This window comes from Mus musculus, chromosome 11 (assembly GCF_000001635.26).
Source record: "Mus musculus strain C57BL/6J chromosome 11, GRCm38.p6 C57BL/6J".
Classification (NCBI taxonomy): Eukaryota; Metazoa; Chordata; class Mammalia; order Rodentia; family Muridae; genus Mus; species Mus musculus.
This window is the reverse complement of record NC_000077.6, coordinates 120,991,362-121,016,774: the sequence shown is the minus strand read 5'-3', so window position 1 is coordinate 121,016,774 and position 25,413 is coordinate 120,991,362. Positions and strand designations below refer to the sequence as shown.

General features: G+C 47.6%; 2 long non-coding RNA genes across 2 annotated transcripts; both read right to left on the bottom strand.

The window, feature by feature from the left end:
* Positions 1-1,353: 1,353 nt before the first annotated feature.
* Positions 1,354-7,300, bottom strand: Gm30062. The gene is made up of 3 exons (XR_003949840.1): positions 7,157-7,300; positions 2,667-2,843; positions 1,354-1,983 (listed from the first exon to the last, which is right to left on the bottom strand). It is a non-coding gene; the product is annotated as a predicted gene, 30062 (long non-coding RNA).
* Positions 7,301-14,226: 6,926 nt separating this feature from the next.
* On the bottom strand, positions 14,227-25,411 carry LOC115486436. The gene is made up of 2 exons (XR_003949839.1): positions 18,526-25,411; positions 14,227-15,945 (listed from the first exon to the last, which is right to left on the bottom strand). It is a non-coding gene; the product is annotated as an uncharacterized LOC115486436 (long non-coding RNA).
* Between the last annotated feature and the right edge of the window lie 2 nt (positions 25,412-25,413).

Here is a 25,413-nt window from a genome sequence, read left to right as displayed (position 1 = left end):
TCTCTCTGTGTCTATCTCTCTGTCTCTCTGCATGTCTGTGTTTCTCTGTCTGTATCTCTGTGTCTCTGTCTCTGTGTGTGTGTGTCTATAACTCTATGTCTCTTCATCTTTCTCTGTTTCTCTCTCTATGTCTCTCTGTGTGTCTATATCTCCCTGTCTCTCTGCCTTTCTCTCTATGAGTGTGTGTGTGTCTGTCTGTCTGTTTCTATCTTTCTGTGTGTTTCTTCATTACCGACTCTAAAGGGCTGACTGAAATTTGGAGAGTCCATCTCTTCATAGAGATCTTTGCAGAAGTTTGAGGCCAACCTGGACCACCCTCTAGTGCTGGGAGGGCCCTCAGCCATTGATGGAAAAGCTCTGAGACCAGCCTGGAGGGCCGAGGCATTCTTTAGCCTCTGTCTCCTGGATCACATATGGATGCTTCCTCTTCTCTGTCCAGGCCACAGGAAGCACAGGCCTCCAGCTGCTCCTCCATCTCCACGGCCATCCTGACTCCCTGGTGACAACAACGCCTGCATCACACCATAGAGAACACCCTCCAAGGCGGCCCTTAAGCAATGTTTCATTTCTCATGAGTCTTAAAATGCCCCACAGCAACCAAACAACCTGGTCACCATGTTCCATTCCAGCTGAATAGTGTCCATCCTGGTAAATATAAGTATTTATCATCCATTAGCTTTACTTAGTAACCCACTAACTTTATTTCACATCGGCTTGTCTGAATGTCTTTCCTAGGATGCAGTCACGGATCTGGCTTTATCCAAGTGGAGGTCCTTAGTTGGGCTCTCCTCCGACTGCCCTCCGCAGTGCTGGGCTGCATTCCTGCTGCCTCTGGCAATCAGAGGGAACCAGAAAAGTTTAGGGGACGCTGTATGTGGTGGTTTGTGCCTGTAATCCCAGGACTTGGGAGGTAGAAGCAGAGAAATAAGACATGCAGGGAGATCCTCAGCTACACGGTAAGTTTAAGGCCAGCCTGTGCAGGGCAGTATGCAGTGTCACGTCCACTGAAGAATGTCTTCCCTAGGCAGATGGCTTTGTCCCAGTAAACACTAATTTCCTGCTGCCCGGCCCTGCAAGATCTCAGCTACTTTCTAAGCTGTTCCAAATCCACAGACACCTCTACTTAGTCTCTGCTCACTCACTAACAGTTAAGGGCGTCTAGCTAGATGCCCTGTGTAGGAAGCTGAAGGACCCTAGAGGCGTCTATCCCAGCTCCATCCTGGTTTCTGAGAGCTGTTTTCATTCAGTGTGCCAGCAAATGCAAAACCATGCCCCGTTTGTGTAGTGTTGGGTTTTGTTTTGTTTTCTATTCTAAGACAGAATCTGAATGTTTTACAAAAGGAAAAACATAAGCACAGGGGAAAATTTTAATAGGGATTTGAGTGAGAATTTAAACTTAGAAAACGCCTCGCATTTGTATCTAGTAAGTTTGGAAGCACAGACGTCATGAAAGATAAAAGAAGGTTGGTTAGGTCTTGTCAGCTAGCAGAGATGGTCCAGGTGCTGTTGGCAAGCATTGCCTGCTGACGTCTTCCCACAGGCGATGACAGGTGATTGCTCACTTTGGTCCGGGAACCATCTGGAGGCGGTTCTTCCTGGTGGTGGGAGCCTTGGCGCTGCCTCCTGCATTCAGCTCCCTGTGACCTATCTGCTTCTCCACTAGAGGTGGCAAACGCAAGATTCTGGGATATTCTCCACAAAATGTCCAGGCAGAGCAGTGGGAAGACTGCAAGATGCCAGACTGTGGCGTCACTCTCGCTTCCTGGAGACGCGCGCACTTCCTCGGATTCCTACGATTACGTCATGACGAACTCAGCTGGGAACAAGCGAAAGCGATGCTGCAGTAATACTCCCGGGAACGGAATGACAAAAGTCCTGTGTGAGTTGAACACTTAGATCCCATCTGCACTAGTCACGCTAGGGCGTGTTTCCTTCCACTTCTGAGTGACCCGAGCTTCTCTTTGTGTCTGTACTCGGGAAGACCTGTAAGGATTAAAATCGTGAGACACCCATCCCCACTGCAGAACCACCACAAGGTGACATGGAGGAAGAATAAGGAGTCTGAGAGGAGGGTATGGAGAGTGTGGGGGAGTGTAGGGCAATGTTGGCTAAGAAGAGGGAAATCAGAAATTCAAGTATGGGGTAGAGAAAAACCTCACATGTGTTACTGTTTCATATTCACATGGAAACCAGAACATAAAATTTTCACGGAACATTTCACTTGTTCTGGGTTGCAGAACTGGAACTCGGGCTTCCAGTATCCTGGGGACTCCAAGTTCCTTTTCATCGCATTGTACCGCTCACCCACTCAGATGAAACATTTTAAGTGGCCCACCTGAACTAAGGTTCCAGTAAACATACATAAAACAGCCTTTCTCCTCAAGCTTTAGGTGCCCTCCCTGCAATCTGCCTTAAACCACCTGGCTGAAAGGTGGACACAGAGTTACCAGGGCCAAATGCTATCTTTTGTTTTGTGGTCTGTTTTTATTTGTCTGTAGCCCAGGCTGGCTTCGATTTTCACTATGTAGCCAAGGATAACTTTGAACCTATGATCCTCCTGCCTGCACCTCACAAGCACCAGGATAGAGCTGTGTGTCACTACACCCACCTTTGTTAAGTTTGATATCATCCCAGTAACCCAGGCTGGAATTTCACTTGATATGTACCTGGCTGGCCTTGAACTCCTGATCCTCAGGCCTTAGCTTCCTGTGGGCTGGGGTTCCACCGAAGATGGAAGATGCTGTGAGACATAAGGAGATGCAGAGCCAAGGGTTGCATAGGCATGCTTTAGCAAGAATTCACAGGCAGAAGAGCAACTCGGCAAGACTAGTCACTTCCTGTACCTGAAACAGAAGCAAGTTATGCTCAGTTAGGTAACCGTGAGCCGCAGTCCCTGGATGTACCTGGTCTTTCTCACTGTTAACATGTCCCTGTCAGTTAAGAAACAGCCCAGCATCGGTGGCTGGCACACCACATTGGACCGTCTAAAAGACTTCATTTGTCTGGTAGGCTCTGTGGTGTGTGCCAAGGATGCCTGCAGCACAAGACTGCAATTGTGCCCAAGATGGCTGTAATTGTGCCAAGCGGATCCCTACAGCAATTCTATTTGCAATACAGAAATCTAGGAGATTTCAAAATACTAACTAGATTTTTTTTTCTGTTTTAATCAAAGGCTTGAAATATAGTTACTGTGTGTTTGAAAAGGCCTTTTCCCATGTCATAATCCATTTCACGGATGTGTTCTCTGAGAAGCTGCTTACGTTAGCTGTAGAACACTATCCTCTAAGCCTCAGAGCCATTAATCACTATCCCGTCTCTGTCTCTCTCTCTCTCTGTTTCTCTGTGTGTCTCGGGTGCGTGAGTGTGTGTGTCGGGGAAGGGGAGGCACTTGTGGTCATGAAGGGTCCTTCTCAGGCATGGACAAGTAATTGAACTTCCAGAGAAGACAGAAGACCAAGTTGCCAAGAAAGGAAAAGTAACAAGAAGGAAAACCCTTTGGATGGGAGGGGGCCCCTGAGTCCTAACCCATTCTAGGCTGGGTATTCTATAGCCCCCTAGGTGCTCCCCTTTACCCAGCTGGTCCTGTTTAGAAACCTGCCCTCTGTTCCCACCTTCTCTTACTGTCTTCCAGCGAACCGGAAGCTGTCTACTCAGGGCGCCTGCTTCCACCTTCTTGCCTTTGTATCTCTCTCTAACACCCCTTCACACTCCACATTATTTCCATTAATTTTTTAATTGCATTTATTTATGGGGCAGGAGGGAGCCATCTCTTCTTCCACCCTATGGGTCCTGGGGCTGGAACTCAGGTCCCCAAGATTAATACTGAGTACCCTTACCCCCTAGCCGTCCTGCCAACCCACCCACCACCCTTTTTCTTCTTTAGTAAAGTCTCTTGCAGAACCTGGAGATCATCATCTCGGCGTGACTGAGTGGCCAGCAAGTCCCAGGATCCTCTCTGTTTTTCCAGAGCTGGGATTACATGTGAACAGGACCATAGCTAGGTGTTACGTGGGTGCTGGGGATCTGAACTGAGGTTCTCATCCTTCCAGGGCAAGTACTTTATCAGTTATTTCTTAAGTTCACCATTACCGTCTTAATCAGAGAGGCTATGAATTCCATGAGGGATTCTCACAGGATGGGGCCTATCGATGTTCCCTTGAAGGAGGGATTGGTTCAGTCACTCAGTCCCTCCTATGTTCCCTGCCCTGGCTGCATATCATGTTGGGTGATAGTTGTGGAGCACTGTCTGCTAAGCATCATAGCCCCACACACACACACACCTGTATGTGTGTGTGAGTATGTATGTTCATGTGTGTTTGTGTGCACGCCCGTATGCATGTATATATGTCCATGTGTATGTATGTGTGTATGTGTGTGCCAGTGGGCATGTATGTATGTTCATGTGTGTGTGTGCATGAGAGCACGCAGGCTGTAGGAATGAGGAAATCGCATGGTACAGTTTCAGAGAGCTTTTCAGAGATGCAGTTGTTTTGCAGTCACCCGTGTTCCTGTAACCCCTCACCACACCCCTGTAAAGAAACCCAATAGACTCGTTGGTTCAGTAAGCTGGACTTGAGTGGAATCATTTGTTTGCTCTGTTGTTGGGAGATGTTTGAACATATCGCTTAAAGAAAAACTACAGTACTCTTTTTCTCCTCCTACTCATCATCATCATCTTTAAAAATATTTTACAGTGGCTGTACTGGCTAGTTACTCCCAACGTGATGCAAGTTAGATCCCCTGGGAAAAGGAAGCCTCTGTCACGTTGACCTGTGGGCATGTCTGTGGGGACATCTTCTTGGTTTATGATTAACAAGGAAGAGCTCAGCTTGCTCTGGACGTTGCCACCCTTGTGCAGGTGATAATGAGGAGGGGGCTGGAGGAGGTGTGGAGAGAGGGCCAGAGGGCCAGGAGAATGAGTGGAAATCTGCAGCTGCTGGGGGCAGGGAGAGTTTCTAGGAAGTCCCAAAGACCTGGGATGAGGGAGGCTCCCAGGAGTCAATGTTGGTGACCTTAGCCGAGATGCCTAATAGTGGTGACGTGGAGCCTGAAAGGCCACTCCTGTGGCCAGACAGGACCCCCAGTGGAGGGATAAGGACACCAAACCATCCACAAAACTTTCAACCCCAAATTTGTCCGGTCTACAAAAAAATGCATAGACAAAGATGGAGCAGATATTGAAGGAATGACCAAACAATAACTTGCCCAACTTGAGACCCATCCTATGGGCAAGCACCAATCCCTGACACTATTAATGATACTCTGTTATGCTTGCAGACAGGAGCCTAGCATAACCGTCCTCTGAGAGGCTCTACCTAGCAGCTGACTGATACAGAGGCAGATACCCACAGCAAGCTAAACATTGGACAGAGCTTAAGGAATCATGGAAGAGTTGGGGGAAGAATTGAAGACCCTGAAGGAGATAGGCACCCCACAGGAAGACCAACAGTCAACTAACCTGGACTCTTGGAAGCTCTCAGAGACTGAGCCACCAACCAAAGAGCATGCATGGGCTGGACAGAGGCCCCCAGGACATACATAACAAACATGCAGCTCAGTCTCCATGTTGGTCCCCCCAACAATTGGAGCAAAGGCTCTCCCTAAAGCTGTAGCCTGACTGTGGTCTCTGTTCTCCAACAGGGCTGCCTGTCTGGCCTCAGTAGGAAAGGATGCACCTAATCCTATAGAGACTCAATGTTCCTGGGTAAAAGGATAGCTAGGGGTCCCAACCTCCCAGAGGAGAAGGGGAGGGGGAGGGACTCTGTGAGAGGGGCCTGGATGGGGGGGGGCCGCATTTGGAATGTAAATAAATAAATAAATAAATAAATAATAAATATTGTTTTTAAAAAAAGGGAAGAAAGCAAGCTAAGAGCTGTGGGTTTCTTTACAAACCCAGTTATATGATGTTTTTGTTTTAATCCCAGGTGCGGGCTATGGAGTTGCTTCAGGTTGTCCACAGCCGCTAACTTTGATTGTCTCATGCTCTAGAAGGGGCGTGATTTTTGCCAGCTGCAGATAGTTTATGTTTGGCATTCTGGGGTCTCTTGAGAGGGTATAAATTTGAGAGCCCAGGAGGGCCTGTGGTGGCTGCTGCTACCCCTGCTTTCCCCAGTTCCGCCCCCCCCCACACACACACACTGTCCCTGTTGCTTGTCCCTGCTACTGCTGGTTCCTGCTGCTGCAGTTGTTATTGCTGGATTGTTGGACTGCTGGCTGGAGATATATCCTGACAACAGAGATTGGACTTGCCCCAAGGAACCTGATGCTCCCTATAAGCAGGAAGTAGTCTAAAGAGGTTTACACCCCTTTTTGCTTCTAATCTCCTTTCTCTCCTACCTAGTATTAGGGACTTAAAAGGAACTGGGGTGGAATAACAGTTGGAAGGGTGGTAGATAACAGAGCCCAATAAAATAGCCCCCCAAAAGTATGCCTATGAAGAGCCAGGTATGGTGGCACATGCCTTTAATCCCAGCACACCAGGGGCAGAGGCAGGCTTATCTCTTGAGTTCCAGGCCAGCCCCTAGTTGCTGTGGACTCCAGACCAGCCATGGCTACATAACAAATGCTATCTCAAAAGAAAAAAAATAGTCCACAGCAACTATATTCTTGAAGCCAAGTATGAGTAAAGGGTGTGAACACATCAAAGTGTGCTTAAAACAGTGCTACTCAGCAAAAATACTGAGGCCAGAGCGAAGGCCCAGTGCTCAAGAGCACTTACCGCTCTTGCAGAGGACCTGGGTTCAGTTCCCAGTGCCCACATGGCAGCTTACAATGGTCCATAACTGTTCCAGGGGATCCAACTCCTTCTTTTGGCCTCCTCTGGTACTAATTTAGTGCACACCTATACATGCAAGCAAACACTCATACCCATAAAAATAAATAATAAATCTGCCAGGTAGAGGTAGTGTATGCCTTTAATCCCAGCAATCAGGAGGCAGAGGCAGGTGGATCTCTTGAGTTCAAGGCCAGCCTGTCTACTGAGTTTCAGGACAGCCAGGGCTACACAGAGAAACATTATCTCAAAAACAAACAAACAAAAACAACAACAAAAAAAAAACAAAAAGAAGGAAACCTTTAAAAGAACTACTGATGAATACATGGGAGGTCATACATGACACAAAAGAGAATTGCAAACACATTGTAGAAGGAGATTGACCTGCACAGGCTTGTGTTGATGTTCTCACATGATATCTGAAGATCAAGCGAGTGGGAGGAACAGGAGCAATGGATGCTTCCAAGGATAGGGTCACTGGAAGGACACAGTTGTTCTGGGCTGCTGGAATGTTCTATGCATCTGCAAAGCACTTTGGGTAATAAAGTTATGGGTATTTGCAAGAACTCAACAGATGTGCAGTTACAATTAGTCCTTTTCTACAGACAAAAAAATTCTTGGAGACAGTGTCTCAGTTTGTAGCTGTGGCTGGACTGAAATGTAGATCAGACTGGTCTCAAATTACAGAGATCTGCCTGCCTCTGCCTCCTGAGTGCCCAGACTAAAGGTGTATGTGACATACAAGCAAATACTCTATAATGGTTTGTATGCTCTCATATTCAGATGGAGCTGTAGGCATCTGCATTCTAATGTTGTAATAATCTACCCTAAATGCACCATAGACAGCAGGTGGTGGTTTCAAGTCCTCCACTACCTGGGCAGGTAGCAGTTTGACAGACAAGGGTCTCTGTAGGTCTGCCTTTCCTCTCCTCTTCAGTAGCAGTGTCGGTCTGCAAGTCGGCAAAGATCTGAGGTCCTCAGCAGCTCTCAGCAAACCCTCCCGCACAGGACCTGTCAAGAGTACCGGAGTGTCCTGAGGAAACACTAGGAGCCCTTGGAAACTTCCATCTGCTCAAAGGTCCCTGTCACATGAGGCCTGGTCCAAAGTTGTGGGTGATGCCAGCTCTAATATCAGCAATGACCCCTGCTTCCCAAAAGTTCTCCATGCCTGTGGGCCTGAATCCAGACTTGAAGCAGCCCAAGCAACAGATGATTCCTGTTGCCAGTCACTGAAAGTTAAACGGCATGGCCCTAGACAGCCAACTGAGGATACTAGCCACGTGAGAACTTGGCCCAGAGATGAACCCAAGGGACTACTGGACCCTTTATACACACGGGGACCAGAAGGCAATTGAGTATGGCCAGAGAAAGCACAGGTTGCTTGAGGCACGTTAGACCTGTTAGGCAGCAGTGCACAACTGCAAAGCGTGCCTGTTTAGTATGAGGCTCCTGGCTATGCAGCCAATCCTCCTGCCAAACGGTGTTCTCATTCCCCGGAAAAGACCCTAAACTATGAGCGGTCACTCCCCGGTCCTAGGAATCCACTAAGGCTCACCTATATCACAGAGACTATGTTACATGTGTGTGGCTTATCTGAAGCACAAATTCATCTGGAAATTCTATGCTGTTATTAAATCTGGCCACCTCATTTGGGGAGGTGTTCTGAGCCCGGGCCTATCTGTCCATGAGATGTCCACTCTTATATTCTTACCTCTCCCTGTTTCCAAGAAAGTAGCCTCAAGAAAGCAGGTAGCACCTGAGTCCACCCTGGGCTGTACGGTTCCTCTGAATGCCCTAGACAGTTCTCCATGAAGAGTCCAGTCTTCAGAAACAGTAGGAAAGGGATAGTCACTGTAGGTCCAGTAGGACCTAAAGTTTTTTCATAAGCATATTGTTGCCTGATTTTTTTTGTTTGTCTACTTCTAGTTCTTTCTATATATTTAAAGGTAAATCTCAGTGCAGGGGTGGAGGTGGGGAACATGTTCAAACCTAAAACATTCTAGAAGTGGAGGCAAGAAAAACCAAGAGCTAAATGTCATTTCGGCTACTTAGAGAGCTTAAAGCTAGCCTTGGATATATGAGATTCTTTCTCAGTCTCTCCTTGTCCCAGCTCCCCAGTACTAAAAATGTAAAATAAAAAGAGAGTTCTTTTTTTTTTTAATTTTATTTTGAGACGGCATGGTGCTGCAGTGGCCTACTAGCCTTCTGGTAGCATAGCCACTTCAGGCAATCCCCAAGTTTTGTACTATAACCTGGTTCCTGAGCTCCAGGACTCTATATATAGCTTCCTGTATTTACACACACACACACACACACACACACACACACACACACACACACACACGCTCCTTGCCCTTATCCTTTGACTGTCAGGTAGGTCTTTCCTGGTGTGTTTTGGTTGGCTGTGAATTTATCACGTGATAAAAAGAAATATGTATTCTTGCTGAAACCATCAGAACCAGACATAGGTTGGTAACCCTATAGTCACAGAACTCTGAGTCTGAGGCAGGAAGAACATTTGAATCCAGGATGTTGAGGCCAACCTGGGCAGCGTAACAGACCCTCACCTCAAACAAGATAATACAAAATATAATTATTAGCAAGCTAGGGGAAAAAAGCCAGAAAAGTACATAATATGGAACCATTCTGAAACCTAAAATAATTTGAATTCTTTCCATATCAGTATTTGTTGTAGAATAGCACAGAATTCCCACATGGCCCACTTTTCCCATGGGTAACATTCTAACAAAGGTGGTGCTTCAGGGTTTGTTCTGTTTGTTCGTGTACGTTAACTATGCAGAGCAGTGGGTTTTGTGATGCCGTTTTCACAGCGTGGCACAGCTGTTTACCATTACAAGCCCAGGATTGGTTAGTGAAAATCATACTTCAGGGGCTGGTACTGCAGCTCAGTTACTGGATCATGTTCCAAGCATGTTCAAAACACTGCATTCGATTCCCCAGGCCGTATAAGACCCAGGAATAGAAGCATCCTTGTATCCTAGCACTTCAGAAGTGGAGGCAGGAGAATAAAAACTTTAAAGTCATCCTTGGCTACACAGCAAGTTGGAGGTCAGCCTGGGCTACATGAAGTTGTCTCTAAATAAAAACATCATCCCCCAATCCCTTCTTATTTCCTCAGTCACTCAAGGTGCCCCTCTGCTCAGGGTCCCACAGGTCATTTATATTCTAACCCCTTAGGCTATTAGGAGCACTGGGCAGGTACACTGCAGACAGTTGCCTTTTTTTTTTTTCCTATGATGACAAGACTGGGGCCTGTGGTTTGAGGACTGGGAACACAACCAGATAAAGTGCCTGTGGTGGTGTAAATAAAAACTGTCCCCATAGTCTTTGGCACTTGAATACTTGATCCCCAGTTGGTAGCACTGCGCTAGTTAGGAACTGTGGCCTTGCTGGAGGAAGGGCTTTGAGATAAAGCCTCCCACCTTTCCCAGTTGGCTCTCTCTGCTTGCAGTTTACGATGTGAACTCTCAGCTTGCTGCTTCAGCCACCATGCCTGCCTCCTGCTATGCCTCCACACCCCTATGGTGGTGAACTCCTGTCCCTCTGGTACCTAAACCCAAATAAACCTTTCTTCTCTAAGTTGCCTCGGTTGCGGTGTGCCGTCACAGCGGGAGAAGGGTGACTAATGTGGTGTCCTTATTGCTGTGTCCTCTCATGGGTTCTTGTTATCAACATGTCTCACTGTCAACCACTCTCTGGATAAGTCGTCCTTTCCCCTCTCTTCACCCTGGGCCCCCTGTAGGAGGAGGTCACAATACCTGGATGGGGAACATGCTACTGTCCTGTCCACTGCTGGGTCCTAATACTCTGACTAAAAGCAGTTTGGGGAGAAAAGGGCTTATTTGGTTTCCAGGTTACAGTTACAGGTTACATCTCGGGAAGTCAGGACAGGAGCCACAGAGGAACGTTGCTGGCTCAGTCACTCACAGTCTCGTCTTAGGTGGATTTCTTTACAGCCCAGGACTACTTGCCTAAGGAGTGCTGCTCCCCACAATGAATGAGGTCTTCCTGTAATATAAATCAAGTCAGTCCTCACAGGTTAGTGTGAGCTAAGCAATCCCTCAGTTAAAATTTCCTCCCAGGTAACTAAGCTGTGTCAAGTAGACAAGGCTAACGAGGACAGAAGAGTGAGGTGGAGAGTCTACCTAAGCTATATGGAATGTTGTACTTGGGACATTCATTTCTTTCCCCATTACACGCTCAGTCCGTTTCTTATTTACATGTGTGTGAACCCACGTGGACTCATTTATATTTGGCTCACAGCAGCATGTTACCCGTTCTACTGTTTAGAATCTAGCTCGTTCCAGCTTGAGCCATTAGGAACACTTCTGTTGTGTCTCTGGTCTGATCCCATCATTGAGGGTTTGCTGCTTCATTGATGGGTTTTTCCCTTCCTGGGTGTATTAATCTGCTTGAGTCGCCATAACTAAACACCACAAAGTGGCTTCAAGAACAGATGCTCCTTTCCTCCAGTTCTGCTGGATACCTGCGGTCAGGATCTGGCAAGGCTGGTTTCACCCGAGGGCTTCTCTCTTCAGTCTATAGATGTCCCCTTCTCCCAGTGTCCCCACTTGGTTTTCTCTGTGTGCTCCAGGAGTCCCTTCCTCTTATATGGGAACCATCCATGAGACCAGAACCTCACCCCGATGATCTCATTTAACTGTAATGACCTCATTAAATAATTTGGCTCCAAATGCAATCACATTGGGGCGTCTGCATGTGATTCAAGGAGAACATTAGTTTGCTCTGGAGCAACAGCACTAGGATACTCCAGGAACATGGCTATCTGCTGGGGCAAGTCCAGTGTCCTCTATTTCTCCAAGGCCCGTGGGTTCTTTACTAAAGAATGATGCCTCTGTGGTATTTGTGTTCACTGAAGTGCAATTGTTTTAACTGACCAAAAGTAGAGGCGTATGTGTGCTACCCTCTGCATATACATATGTGAAAAACATGTATCCATACGCCTTTGCATTAGGTAGGAGCTCAATTGGTGTCTCTGGTCCTAATTTACTTCCACCTGCGCTGCTCCACAGTGAGGAACCATCTACCTCATTCTTGATTTCAGGTGCTTGGTCAGAAGCCTCGGGAGCCTTTGCCAATCAACTTTACCAAATGTGGGCGAGTGTCTCTGTGCAGTTCCTTCTGCCTTTGGCCTTTCAGAATTTGCTCACTTCCAAAATTGCTTAGGTCTGTCCTAAGCCTCCTTTAGCCACGTTGTCTGCTGTATTTGTGATATAGTCATATTCCCTCCTCTCATCTGAATTCCATCTTGGGACTCCCCACCTGCTAAATGACTAAATTTGCATACATTAGGGTAGGGTTTCGGGTGTCGACAATTACACAATAAGTTCCACTGTCTTGGAAATCCTGTGCTTTACCTATCATCCTTCTCCCCACCCCACACGTGAACTCCTCTGTGTCCCCATCTGCACAGCATGCAGTCTTTGCCTGGCTTCTTCCACTAAGACTGAGCTTGTGACTCATCCCTGTTTCCACACCCCCTCTTTCTGTGATTAAATGTGTGTAATGGTTTGTTTATTACCATTTGAATATGACCCCTCTTCCACGGGCATGCACTGGGGTGTGTGGCCGCCAGCAGACAACTTTGGGGCTGTGGATCCAGAGAACTCTGATTTCATTGAGAATTAACCCTTGATGGAGTCATCATAATATGATGACATTATTGAAGTGGTAAAGAGGGGAAGATGGGGCCTTGTCGGAGGAAGTACTTCATCCTGGAAAGAGCCTTGTGGCCTGCTCCCTCTCCTCTGTTTATCTGCTTCGGTCCACCATGAGGTAAGCAACTTTGTTCTACCAAGCCCCCACCCTCATGATGGTGTGCCTGACCTCAGGTTGCTAAGGGACCCCTGTGGCTGTGAGCCAAAGCGAATCATCCCTTAGTTATATCTCCTTGGATATTCTGTCACAGCCATTAAAAAAGAAAAAAAAGCTAACATACTTATCTATCCAGCTACTGGACTGCACCCTTGTTCTTTAAGTTGGGGATAATTATTATGAGAGATGCTACAAGTCTTTTTCCTTTGCTCCCACCATGTGCACAGAGGCAGAGGTTTGTGTGTATGCAGGACTCAGCTTCACTCATAAACCCCAGCAGTCATGGCAGAGGAAGCGTTGCTGCTGGAGGTGTAATAGCCGCTTATCCTGCTTCACAGAAGGTAGGGCACCCTACCTTCATCCATGATGGCCTAGTCTGTGGAATTAGATGGGAGCCAAGCCTGCCTCTGTGTGCTGGTATCCAATTATGGTGAGCCCCTGTACAGCAAGTCTGTGGAGGCCCTTTGAGTCAAGCACCAAAGCAACCTAATTAAGGTTGATGACAATAAATGGGCAGGCCTCTGTAAGACCCATCATGAGGAGAGACCATACAAAGTGGTTGATTATAGTTGTGTAGTGGCTAAGGATTATGGGGGAAAAAAAATCTCCTCAGGCCAAGGATGTCACTGAAGAGTACTTCAAATGCAAGAAATAAAGAAAAAAATTGAGTCAATTTTTTAAAAAGATGCTACAAATCTTCATATTAATGTTTCAATGGGAAGCAAACAAAAGTGAAAGCCACACTTACGATCCTAGTGCTTTGGAGAACGAGGCATGGGCGTTGCCAATTCAAAGCCTGCCTGTTTTGTTGGTTTTTAAAATAAACTTTATTATTACATGTACGCGGGGACAACATATGTGGGTAAACGCTCCCAGGGCCCATGCGTAAGGTCCGAAAACAACTTTGGGGAGCTGGTTCCCCAGCCACCTTTACGTGGGGTCTAGGGATGGAGCTCGGGCTGCCAGGCGTACAGAGCAGCACTCTTACTGGCCAAGCCATCTTTCCAGCTGCACACACATTTTCAGTTCTGTTGGGCATCGAGAGGGTTGACTGCAGGGCTGTTCTGTCTCAAAGGCTGTGTAAAGCAGGACCTTCCTTGGGACTCTTGGTCTAGTCGTGGTCTTGGTTATTGATGTTTTCCTATTACATACACTTCACTATACAACACTGTATCTATGATTATGCATTAGTTTATATTGTACACGGTGACTGCAGTAGACATGGGAATGCTCTCACTTCTGTGCACTGAGCTCTTTAATAATAAACAAAGGAAACACAAGTCTACCTGATCTATCAAACGATGTGTCCGTTAATGACAGAAATTGTCTGTTCCCTGATACTTATCCAGAGAAATCTAGACCATGAAGTCCATATCTAATGTACAATTAGATCCGGCTCTGGACACTGTATTTTATTTTTAAATCTGTATTTGTTTCATTTATATAATTTGGGGGGAGTGCCTGTGCCATGGCATGCATGTGGCATGCACAATTTACAGTACACTCTCTTCTTTCAGCATGTGGGGCCCAGGGTTTGAACTCAGGTTGTCAGGCCTGATTTACTGGAGCCATGTTGGCAGAACCCCCCCCCCCCGCCCTTTTTTTTAAATCTGCACTTAAGCTCCTAGTGAAACAGGCTCTTAACTGTCCTTTGTCCTCTCTGGTCTGGGTTGGCACAGTCCTGACCTTGTAAAATGAGCTGTCACCTCTTTCTCACCTCCAGAACATCTTGTTCAAAGCAAGGGTTCGCTGGTCCCAGGAGGCTGGGTAGAACAGCCCATTCTGAGCTGTAGAAAGGGAGGCTCCCAAAGCCACTATTCAGTCTTTTCTGTTTTGTTTTGAGGTTTACTTTTGTTTTGAGGAATATTTTCTTTGGACTTTCTTCCTTATCACGCCATTGATGTTCCTGACTCTGTTCTTCTCTGACCGTGTGTGGTTCACTAACATGTTTTCCTGGCCTCCTTCCTGCAGGGAGCCTGCCTGCTGGCGTTCTTCCAGGATTGGTTTTCAGTTTTGTTGATTCTTGCTCTGCCCTTCCTACTGACTTCTTTCTTTTTTTCTGGTTTCTTCGGTTTGCTCTCAATTGACTGGTTATAGTCCTGGAACTGATGCTTACCTGGAGAAGAACTGGTCTTGTGTCCACTATCTCTGGTACCCACTCCTTCCTTAGCAATTAGTCCTTCTCTTGTGCATATGTGTGTGCACGTGTGTGTGTGTGTGTGTGTGTGTGTGTGTGTGTGTGTGTGTGTGTGTGTGTAGGTGCACCTGTGTGGTAGTATGCATACATAATATGTATGCACCTGTGTGTGGAGGTCAGAGGTCAACCTTGGGAATCATTCCTCAGATATCATTTACCTTGTTTTTTGTTTTGTGAGTATTTTAACTGCATGTGCACTCTGTGTGTCTGGTGCCCAAGGAAGCCAAGAGGGTGTCAGACCCCCTAGAACTGCAGTGAGTTATTGATGGCTGTGAGACACCATGTGGATACTGGGAATGAAACCTGGGCCCTAGGCATGAGCAGCAACTGCTAGTCACAGGTAAGCGATTTCTCCAGCTCTAACACCTCCAGCTCCCATTGCCCTGAACATAATGAGTAGGCTAGGTTAATGTTGCTAAATTTCCTTCCCAGGGGATACTTAAGCAATATCTACCCCATCTCCTAAATCCTAATGACAAAGCCAGGCATGATTTTGCCAAAACTCACTGTGGTGGTTTGTATATGTTTGGCCCAGGAAGTGGCATTACTAGGAGGCATGGCCTTGTTGGAGCAAGTGTATCACTGTGGAGGTGGGCTTTGAGATCCTAATCCTCTCTGTCTGTAAGTCAGTCTTCGTCTGTTTGTCTTCGGAACAAGATGTAGAACTTTCAGTTCCTTCTCCAGCACCATCTCTGCCTGGATATTGCCTTTATGATAATGGGATGAACCTCTAAATCTGTATGTTTGCCCCAATTAAATATTACCCATTATAAGAGTTGCTTTGGTCATGGTGTCTCTTCACAGCAATGGAAACCTAAGACAGAAGTTGGTACCAGGAACTGGGGTATTGCTGGGATAGGCCTCACTGTGGTTTTGTTTAGAGGAAGGTGGGTTTTGAGACTTTGAATTTGGGAAACAATGGAATGGTTTAGGTGGAGCTTAAGGGACCACCCTAGTCAGAATGCGGAATATGGCTGTGTGGAGGGTGATTTTAACTACTGTAGACCTGCTGGTCAGGATGTTTCAGAGGGGCAGAATTTTAGTATGTGGCCTAGAGACTGTTCTTGTAATATTTTGGTGAAGAATGTGGCTGCTTTTTGCCGTTGTCTGAAGAGTCAACCTGAGAGTAAGGTAAAGAGATTTTGATTAATTGGCATTGACAAAGGAAGTCTCAGAAAAGTCCAGCCTCTTGTTGAGTCTCATGAAGAGCATTTTGATCAGGCATAGCAAGCTTACAAAGGAAAAATACAGGCCAGGCAGTGGGGGCACACGCCTTTAATCCCAACACTTGGGAGGCAGAGGCAGGTGGATTTCTGAGTTCGAGGCCAGCCTGGTCTACCGAGTGAGGTCCAGGACAGGCAGGGGAACACAGAAAAACCCTGTCTCAAGCCCCACCCTACCCTACCCTCAAAAAGGAAAACTACAAAATGTATGGCTCAAGTAATAAAAGGGCACCAGGAAGCACAATGCAGCAAAATCCTCTGTTAGAGGAGATAAACAGATCAAGGGAGCAGTTAGTGTCTGGGGCAGGAGCCCACCCAGATGAGCTTATTGTTTATGCATTTGCCATCGAACAAACAAGGAATAGTTACATCATGTTAGGCGTTATTACTACTCAGTTACTGTTTTCATTTGGACTTATAATCTGGAATGAACTACAATCCAGAAATGGAAGACACAGGCTTTTGATCCAGATATTGAGGAATAGTGGCCATGAAAAGCTTATCCGTGCCGGGCGTGGTGGCGCATGCCTTTAATCCCAGGGAGGCAGAGGCAGGTGGATTTCTGAGTTCGAGGCCAGCCTGGTCTACAGAGTGAGTTCCAGGACAGCCAGAGCTATACAGAGAAACCCTGTCTCGAAAAAACAAAAACAAAAAAAACCAAACTCCACAGCCTCTATTCTTTTGGGGCTGGAGAGATGGCTCAATGGTTAAGAGCACTGACTGCTCTTCCGAAGGTCCTGAGTTCAAATCCCAGCAACTACATGGTGGCTCACAACCATCTGTAATGAGATCTGATGCCCTCTTCTGGTGTGTCTGAAGTCAGCTATAGTGCACTTACATATAATAATAAATAAATCTTTTTAAAAAAAAAAAAAAGAAGAAAAGCTTAGGTCCAGGCATGGTAGTACATGCCTTTAATCCCAGGAGACAGTCGTGCAGATCTCTGAGTTCGGCCATGTGGCTCTGGCTTTAGAGTCAAGAATAGAAGGGACTACTGGGACAACTGATGCTGGTTAGCTGGAGCTAAAAATTAGCAGTGACTAAGAAGAGGCCAGCATCACTGAGGTGAAATCTTTTGGGAAGTGTTTTCTCAGAGCACAAAGCTATGTTCCAGAGATAGCCAAGGTTGTACCTCATGCTGCAGATGGACTTGGTAATGTGTAAGAGTCACCCAGGTGGTATTTTCTGTGAATGTATGAAGGGGTCATGGAGACCAGGTGAGGCTCGGCACTCTGAGAAGCCATGGAAGGCCACTGGTGAAGGTGCAGCCTCAGCTGCAGTTGACAGCCCAGGACTGAAGGGGTTATGTAAAGAATCTGAGGCTTGGCACCACAACCACAGCGTCTGAGAGGCTATTGGTGAAGCCTCGTTGCAGTAAGAAGAGCCCAGTATATCAGAGATGCCGGTACCATGGGATGACCACCATGAACAGCTGCAGTAGAGTGGAGTCAACCAGAGCCTAGGGTGCTACAGAGCAGAGATGGAGAAGCGACCCAAGCCCTTTGGAGAGCCTAGAAGATCATGTGTGGATTCCAGACACTGGAACAAGATGCTGTAAAGTTGGAAACCTGAAGATGTCAGAGCTGTGGGATACCTGCCGAGAAAAGCTACTAAGAGGGAGTGGAAGCAGCCAGCCCAGGTGAATGAAGTCTGCTGCTGCTGACTGCCAGATCTGCCAACAGCACTCAGCAAGGATGAAAGGAGCTGGAGATCTGAAGAGCGCTTTGACATCGGACATGGAGATGTGGAGTTTGGAGCTTGCCCAGCCGGTTTTAGTCTTGCTTTTGTCCAGTATCTCCTCACTGTATTTTTGGAATGGCAGTGTATATCCTGTGATGCTGAAAGTAAGTGAACCACTTTTTGACAGTTAAGTGATTGGATGAATCTCAGAAGAGACTTTCAACTTTTAACATTGTTGAGACTGTTACAGTCTAGGGGGACGTTTGAAGTTGGACACTAAATATATCTTGCATTATTGTATGGCTAGGTATGGCCCCCACAGACTCATGTATTTGAACAAGCCTATGAGGGTCAGGGAGTAAAATGAGGTGGTTTGAATATGCCTGGCCCAGGGAGTGGCACGGTTAGGAGGTGTGGCTTTGTTAGGGTAGGTATGATCTTATTGGAAGAAGTGTGTCACTGTGGGGGGGGCTTTGAAACCCTCCTCCTGGATTCCTGTAAGCCAGTCTTCTGTTTGCCTTTGGAATAAGGTCTAGAACTTTTAGCTTCGTCTCCAGCACCATCTCTGCCTGATCACTGCCATACTTCCTGCCTTGATGATAATGGATGGACTGAACCTCTGAACCTTTAAACCAGCCCCAGTTAAATGTCTTTTATAAGAGTTGCCTTGGTCATGGCATCTCTTCACAGCAACAGAACTAATCCACTCACTCTGGAAAACTGGCGAGTTTATTGGACTTCCTTACTGAGCATTGGTAAAGGTTACTTATAGGCATGCTATTCTCTGCAAACCATACCTGGGAAACTTTTACTCAGCACAGATGAGGGCTTTTTCACATCTCCATAGATGGAGTCTCTTCCTCCAGTCCCCATAGTCTAATGGTTCTCAACTTGTGTGTTACAACTCCTTGTGGTGGTGGTGGGGGATCATACGACCCTTACTCAGAATTCACCTGAGACCGTCAGCAAACAGATATTTATATACGGTTCATAACAGTAGCAAAATTACAGTTAGGAAGTAGCAACAAAACAATTTTATGGTTGGGGGGGTCACCTCAACACGAGGAAAGGTTTGCAGCATTAGGTGGGTTGAGAACCATGGCTCTTGACCCGCCCCTAGGCCGAGTGCAATCAAGGTAGAGTTGTATGCATACAATAGGTGTTAGGAAGCCACTACTCAAGTGAGGGTCTCATTAACCTAACAGACTGTGAGAGGATGTAAACAGCCACCAATCCCAGATGGCACGTCGTCCTGTTGCAATGAGGTACAGCTGAACTCAAGATGGCAGCCACTTAATTCAGAAGACAGTCATGTCATGGACTGACTGATAATTGTGCCCCAGAGATCCACGTGTTCACATCGTCTTAGAAGAGTCAGTGCAGGCTACCATAACTATTTGTTTCTGTTGCTTGTTGTTGCTGTTGTTTTCAACAGGATCACTAAGTATGCCTGGTTGGTCTAGAACTCTCCATGTATACCAGGCCAGCCTCTGCTTACTGAGTGCTGGGATAAAGGCTTGTGCCACTACACCTGGCATGCCTATCTTTTTGTTTTGTTTTAAACCTGGGTTCTAGGATTAAAATTCAGGTCCTTGTCCAGCAAGCAATTACTAATTAAACCATGTCCCCAGCATTTTTTGTTTGTTTTTGAGACAGGATCTGATATACTCCACTCTTTCCTCAAAGACTTCACTGTGACCTTGATTGTCTGGTCCTTATGCCCCCACCTTCTGAATGTTGGGATTACAGGTTTGTGCCACCTTGTCTAGCTAGCCCCAGCAATTATTTCTAATAATCGTGGCAGTTGTGCCTTCACTGGCACCTGTGTGTGGCCCCCTCTCCAACCTCACACGTCCACTCTGTCTTCCCAGTCAGGTCTTTTGAACCTCCTTAGAGAGGATCAAAATCTTACCCTGATTTCACCCCTAACTCCCTTAGCACTACAACACCCTTTCTTTGGCGGCCTCCAGTGAGGATGCTCAAGGTTGGACAGAGCCAGAGCTCTGCCAGCTGAGCTGGGTGTGATATCTTGCCTGGAGGGGGTGCGCTGACATCAGAGGCTGCCAGCACCCATCCTTTCATGGGTGACTCCACTGGGAACCAAGCCTGTTGGGGTGGGTAGGCCTCATGGAGGAGGTGCTGGGAATGTTCCCATGGCTGCCAGCTAACTGGGTACTCACCTTGGGAAACTCTGAGACACTGGGCTGGTGAATCACTGCCCAGTGGGTGCCCCACAGGCTTGAGATGTAGGGATAACGGGGGTGTTGGAGCTCACAAGTCAGTGTCAGTCAGACACTGGTGCCAGACACAGTGGGGTACCGGGTGGGCCTCTCATCTGCCTCCCTGCCCATGAGAAAAGTGCAAGGCCTCAGGCCAGAGTCAGGCAGGCATGACTCTCCTAGCCTTGAATCAGGAACAGGGACAGGGACTGAGAAGGGAGGGAGTACCTGGAGACTACTGAGATTTCCTTCAGACCAGGCAGGTATTTCCCCCACTCCCCAACTGTCTGTCTGCTGTGGCAGCTGCAATGGTGTTAGGAGCTCTGGTCAACTGCCAGGGCTATGAGAGGGGTTTACTGAGGGGCAGGGCTTTGTACCTGATAGGAAGGCCTAGGGGTCAGGAGAAGAGAGGATGTAGGGGGACAAGTGGTGGGCTAAGAGGAACCCAAAGCTACACTGCTAGCTCTAGAGAGGCCATTGTGGGCCAGAGTTGCTGCAATATGGACCCCCCCCCCCCAACACACACACACACACACACACACACACTGCTGTATCTGAGTGATATTCAACAGAAACTACATCAGGTCAAGAGTCAGAATTAGGAGAAAGCCTGAGTCCGGGCTTTATTAGAGCAGTGTTAGAACAGCACTGAGATTCAACCTCTAAAGATTCCCATATCTCTGCCACTGGTTATCAGGACCGGCAGAGATGAAAGCAGAAAGCAGAACTTCTGAGAACCCAAAGTGCTGCTCTCCACAGCTCTTACCGGTACCTGTGGCTCGCCTGAGTGCAGTAAGCCCAGAACTCCCTGGGATTACCTTCAGCATTTGGATGCATGCTAGCCTGCCCCAACACACAGACAGACACCTGTGTGTGCATGCGCACTGCTGGCCGCTCATGCAGTAACCCTCATGTTCCACTGGGAGTCCTCCACAGGGACAGTTCACCACCAGACCTAAGGGTCAACCAGTGGTCATTGTGGTGGCTATTCTTGGTTGTCAACTCGACTACATCTGGAATGACCTAAAACCCACGTGACTGTGCACACCAGCGAGAGATTCTTTCTTAATTAAGTCATTTCAAGTGGGAAGACTCACTTTTTATTCAAATCTTTTGAGGTTGGAAGATACACCTTTGATCTGAGCCACACTTTCTGCTGGCAGCCTCTATAAAGGACATGGAAGAAGGAGGCCTGCTTGCTCTCATTCTGGCTGGCAAGTCCATTCCTTCACTGGCATTGGAGCTTACTCTTTTGGGATTCCACTGCATACTGAAGACCAGCAGAGACATCCAGCTTTATGGAGACTGAACAACTACTGGACATTCCATTGATAGATAGCCATTGCTGAACTACTATAAGCCATCCTAATAGTGTGTGTGTGTGTGTGTGTGTGTGTGTGTGTGTGTTTTCTATTAGTTCTGTCCCTTTAGAGAACGCTGACTAATATAATCACCCACCCTACAAACTACCAGAAGCTGCAAACTGCAGCCAGGTCAAGCCCTGTGTTGCACGATACTGTCATAAGACCCCTACGTCTTTTGATAATTTGTCAGTTTCTATTCACTTGTGAGTTGGCTTCTCCATCTTCACCCACCCCACCAGTGATGACAGGATTGTGCCACCTTGGGCAATGTGCATCAGCATTTCTGTGGTTCTGCAGTGATAGAGAGCTGCAAGGGGGATCCTTGACTGATGATGCTCATCGGGAAGCAAGCTAGTATGAGCTGACCCGATGGCCTTCTCCCCAAGAACAAACAAATCAGTGACCCCAAGAGCCCCAGGGGCTACATCAGGAGAAGCCACAACTTGTGTGAATGACCCAGTTCCTGCCTAACTGTTTTCAAAGTGACAGTTTGGGGCTAGCCAGTGATCTATAACCTTTGATCTGATTCGAAAAAAAGAACTGGCTAATTGCCAGCTATTATCTCTTACCAAACTGAATGGATTCGCTATTGGGAGGCCAGGAAAGCTGTTATGAGCAGAAACTTCTAGAAGTTAGAGCAGTCCACGGAGAAGAATGGAGTCAAGTGGCCAGGAAAAATGGGGTCACCATGAGAGCTGAGGACTCTCCACACCTCTCGTTCTGTATCCAACCAGAGTCAGGTCTCTGGACACAGGCACACATATCTAGCACCCTTCTTGATCCTGGAGATGGAGCCTGTGTCTACCGCTTGCCTGACAAGGACTGGCACCATGAGACTGGGTGGAGAATACAAGTGTGCCTACTCTTTCCATCATCATTTGCAGTTCACATGGCCACACAGGAAATGTCAATTCTGAGCCCCTAGGTTCTAAGCCTTGCCTCTCTATTCACTCCTGAGGTGTCTGCTACTTTGGGCTTCTTTGTAGGGAGTATAAAGAGGTGAAACCTGGGAGTTTTGGAGACGCGATGGTTCAGTGGCTAAGAGCCCATGCAGCTCTTCAGAGGAGTTGTGTTTTATCTCTACCACCCACATGGTACACAGACATACATGCAGTCAAAGCATTCACACACATAATAAAATGAATAAATCTAGAAGGAATTTAAATAAAATGTTAAAAAAGAGAAAGAGAGAGAGAAAGAGAGAGCCGGGCATGGTGGCACACACCTTTAATCCCAGCACTCAGGAGGCAGAGGCAGGTGGATTTCTGAGCTCGAGGCCAGCCTGGTCTACAAAGTGAGTTCCAAGACAGCCGGGGCTACACAGAGAAACTCTGTCTCGAAAAAACAAAACCAAACAACAACAACAACAACAAAAACCCCCCAAAAAACAGTGGAGGCTTGGTGGTGCACTTCTGAGGATACAGGTGAGGACAACTTGCAGAAGTTAAAAATGAGCAGGCTGCACGGAAGGTGAACTCCAGCTAAGTGAGGGTAAACTCACTCATACAGGCTGCTCAACAGGAGACATCTGTCACAGTTCCAAGCGGAAGGATGCGCTTATTCTGTTCCCAGTCTCCTCTTTTCCTAATGGCTCAGGGAGAAAGGCAGGCTGGGTCTCCACGCTCCAGACATAGCTTCCCTACTTGGTATTCTGAAAGGAAACCTCGCCCCATGCCTGGGAGGCTGGGGAGATCTGGGCTGAAGCCAAGTGGTCTTGTATGAATCTGGAAGCTCACACTTACTACAAGCATTGGGGGGTGGGGGGGAATCTGCAGACACATACGACCCTCACAGTGAAGCCCAGTGGGCAGAGATACAGCTGTGCCCAGCAAAGCTATGATGGAATCTATACTCCAAATTGTTGGGGGCACCTGGAAAGTTGCCTAGCACCCCAGCTCCAACAAGGGCTACTCAAACCTTCCTGAGACTAGGCTTCTGTTGGGGTTTGTGGTTAGAATACACGTTAGTTGGGCAGGGGTGTCCAGTCTACAACATACACAGGGAGTTCAGGTATGAGTTTTGAGGGAGAGCCTAAATCAGCACCTTTGTTGGGAAGTGAGGACAAGAGGGGGATAGCCAGTACCCCACAGAAGCTGCCCCAGGCCCTCAAGGCAGTATATTTATACCTTGTTGTCTTGCTTTGGCTGGCCTGGCCTCATGCTCCACACTGGGCTGGACATCTGATCACAGGAGTCATTTGTGAAGCTGATGTTACTGAGTACTTAGTGTGGGTATCGCTTAGGGTCACCGTGAACCAGAAAGCTAACAAGGCTATTTCCAGCAGAACACAGCATGTTTGCTAAAGCACCTGTGTAGGCCTTTGCGTGGGCATTGTTACTGCAGGAGAAGGGTCTACAGGCCTAACACTTGGCCCCCTCTCAAGAGTGTTCAAATTACTAGCAGCGTTGTGAGAGGGTAGATTGTGTAAGTATAGAAAGAACCTAAACTTCAGAGGTGCCCGTGGTGAAGAGCCACCATGATCTCAGTCAGTGCAATCTCTGCCCGGCATGCCCAGGGGATGGCGATGGCTTTGGCACACACATTCTGCAGCAAGGGACTGTGATGAGAAGCCAAGAACCCCAGCACAGGACACTTGCAAATGACCTTCAAAACCCAGAGCATTGATCCTGCCTGGGGCCTCTTCCGTGCACTGCCTCCTTCTGACCATCGAGTAAGTAAAACGCAGCAAGAACTTTGGTCACTTTATCAGCTGACTGTCCTGTATACAAGTAATAAGAAGGGTGTGCAGAGCCCTAGGCACGCAGCAGCTCACACCCTCGGCTCTCTATTCCAGACAGAGCAGGTGCTCCCAGAGGGAAGACCGCTAGGCAAAGATCAGGCCCGAGGTTGGTAAGAGAGAGGTTAGGCCAGATACCAGGTTTGCTGTTTTCAGTTCAATATAGGGGCTTCTCAGATGAAGTTAGGTATTGTTCATCAACAGAAAAAAAATTATACTTGAATTCTGTCAGTAAGATTATTTTTACTAGTTTGGCCGCATCTGGCTCTGACTCCTGGACTAAAAAGCTAGGCAGTTCCCATACCTGCCGCTCAGTGACCACTGGTTTCAGTTTGCCTTGTGGTGTCTTCTGTCTCCGGCTGTGTAATGCTCCCCAACCTGACTGCCAACTGTGTGCAGGCAGGCACTGCAGGACCACCAAAAGGAAGGGTGGTGGAGCTGGGAGACTAGAAGACATGTCAGCTCCACGTGCTTCTGCAGGGCTGCTGAGTTGTCATGCAGCGTGATACCCTGTGCAGATGCTACGGGTGCTAGCTGACCAAATAGAAGCATTACACTCATCTGTGACTCTCGTGTTTCTGGCTGGGTGAGAGTGGGCCTAGAAAAGCATCTATTTGGAAGGTTGTCCCCTCCTGGTTAGGGGGCACCTCCTGTGTGGTAGCTCCTCCAGAGTCCCTCCTCAGTGGTCAGAATGGACAGCCAAGTCTTGGAAGCTGGCCGTCAGCCTGAACTTCAGAATTCATGTTTGTGTTTGCCAGGGGAACATGCAGATCCAATGCAGACCAGATAAAAATGTTGACTCTCTCTCCAGGCAGACAGCCCTGGAGAGCGATCAGAGTCTGAGACATACCCTCTACACCCTCAGTGAACTCAACACTGACCTTCCTGCCCACAGTGGGTCCCAGGAAGACCTCTTTTCTTCCACCCTTGTGTGCAAGAAGCTGGCAGGCAGCAGCAGGCACGTTTTGCACCATTCAAAGCCCACAACTGGTGATTCCTACAAAAGCTAACTGTCTACCTGTGATCTCAGAGCTAGGCCTGGACCGCCCTCTCTGCCCTTTTCCCCTATCTGTAAAGGGCCTTTCCCGGGGTCTACAAAAGGAACTGCTATTCGGCTTCTCTCTGCCTGTTTAGGGGCAGGGTCGCTATAGCCCAGGCTGGTCTCGAACTCCCAAGGGCTGGAACTACAGGCATTTCTTACCACACATGGCTTAGCTTCCTCGGACTTCTATTGGAGACAAATGGGAAGACCAAAGAGACCAGCTGGAGTCATCCTGCGGGAACGGTGGACACTGGGACAGAGAAACAGGCCTGGTTGCGACTGCGCAATCCATCAAGTAGCCAAGCCCCGCCCCCGAGCACGGT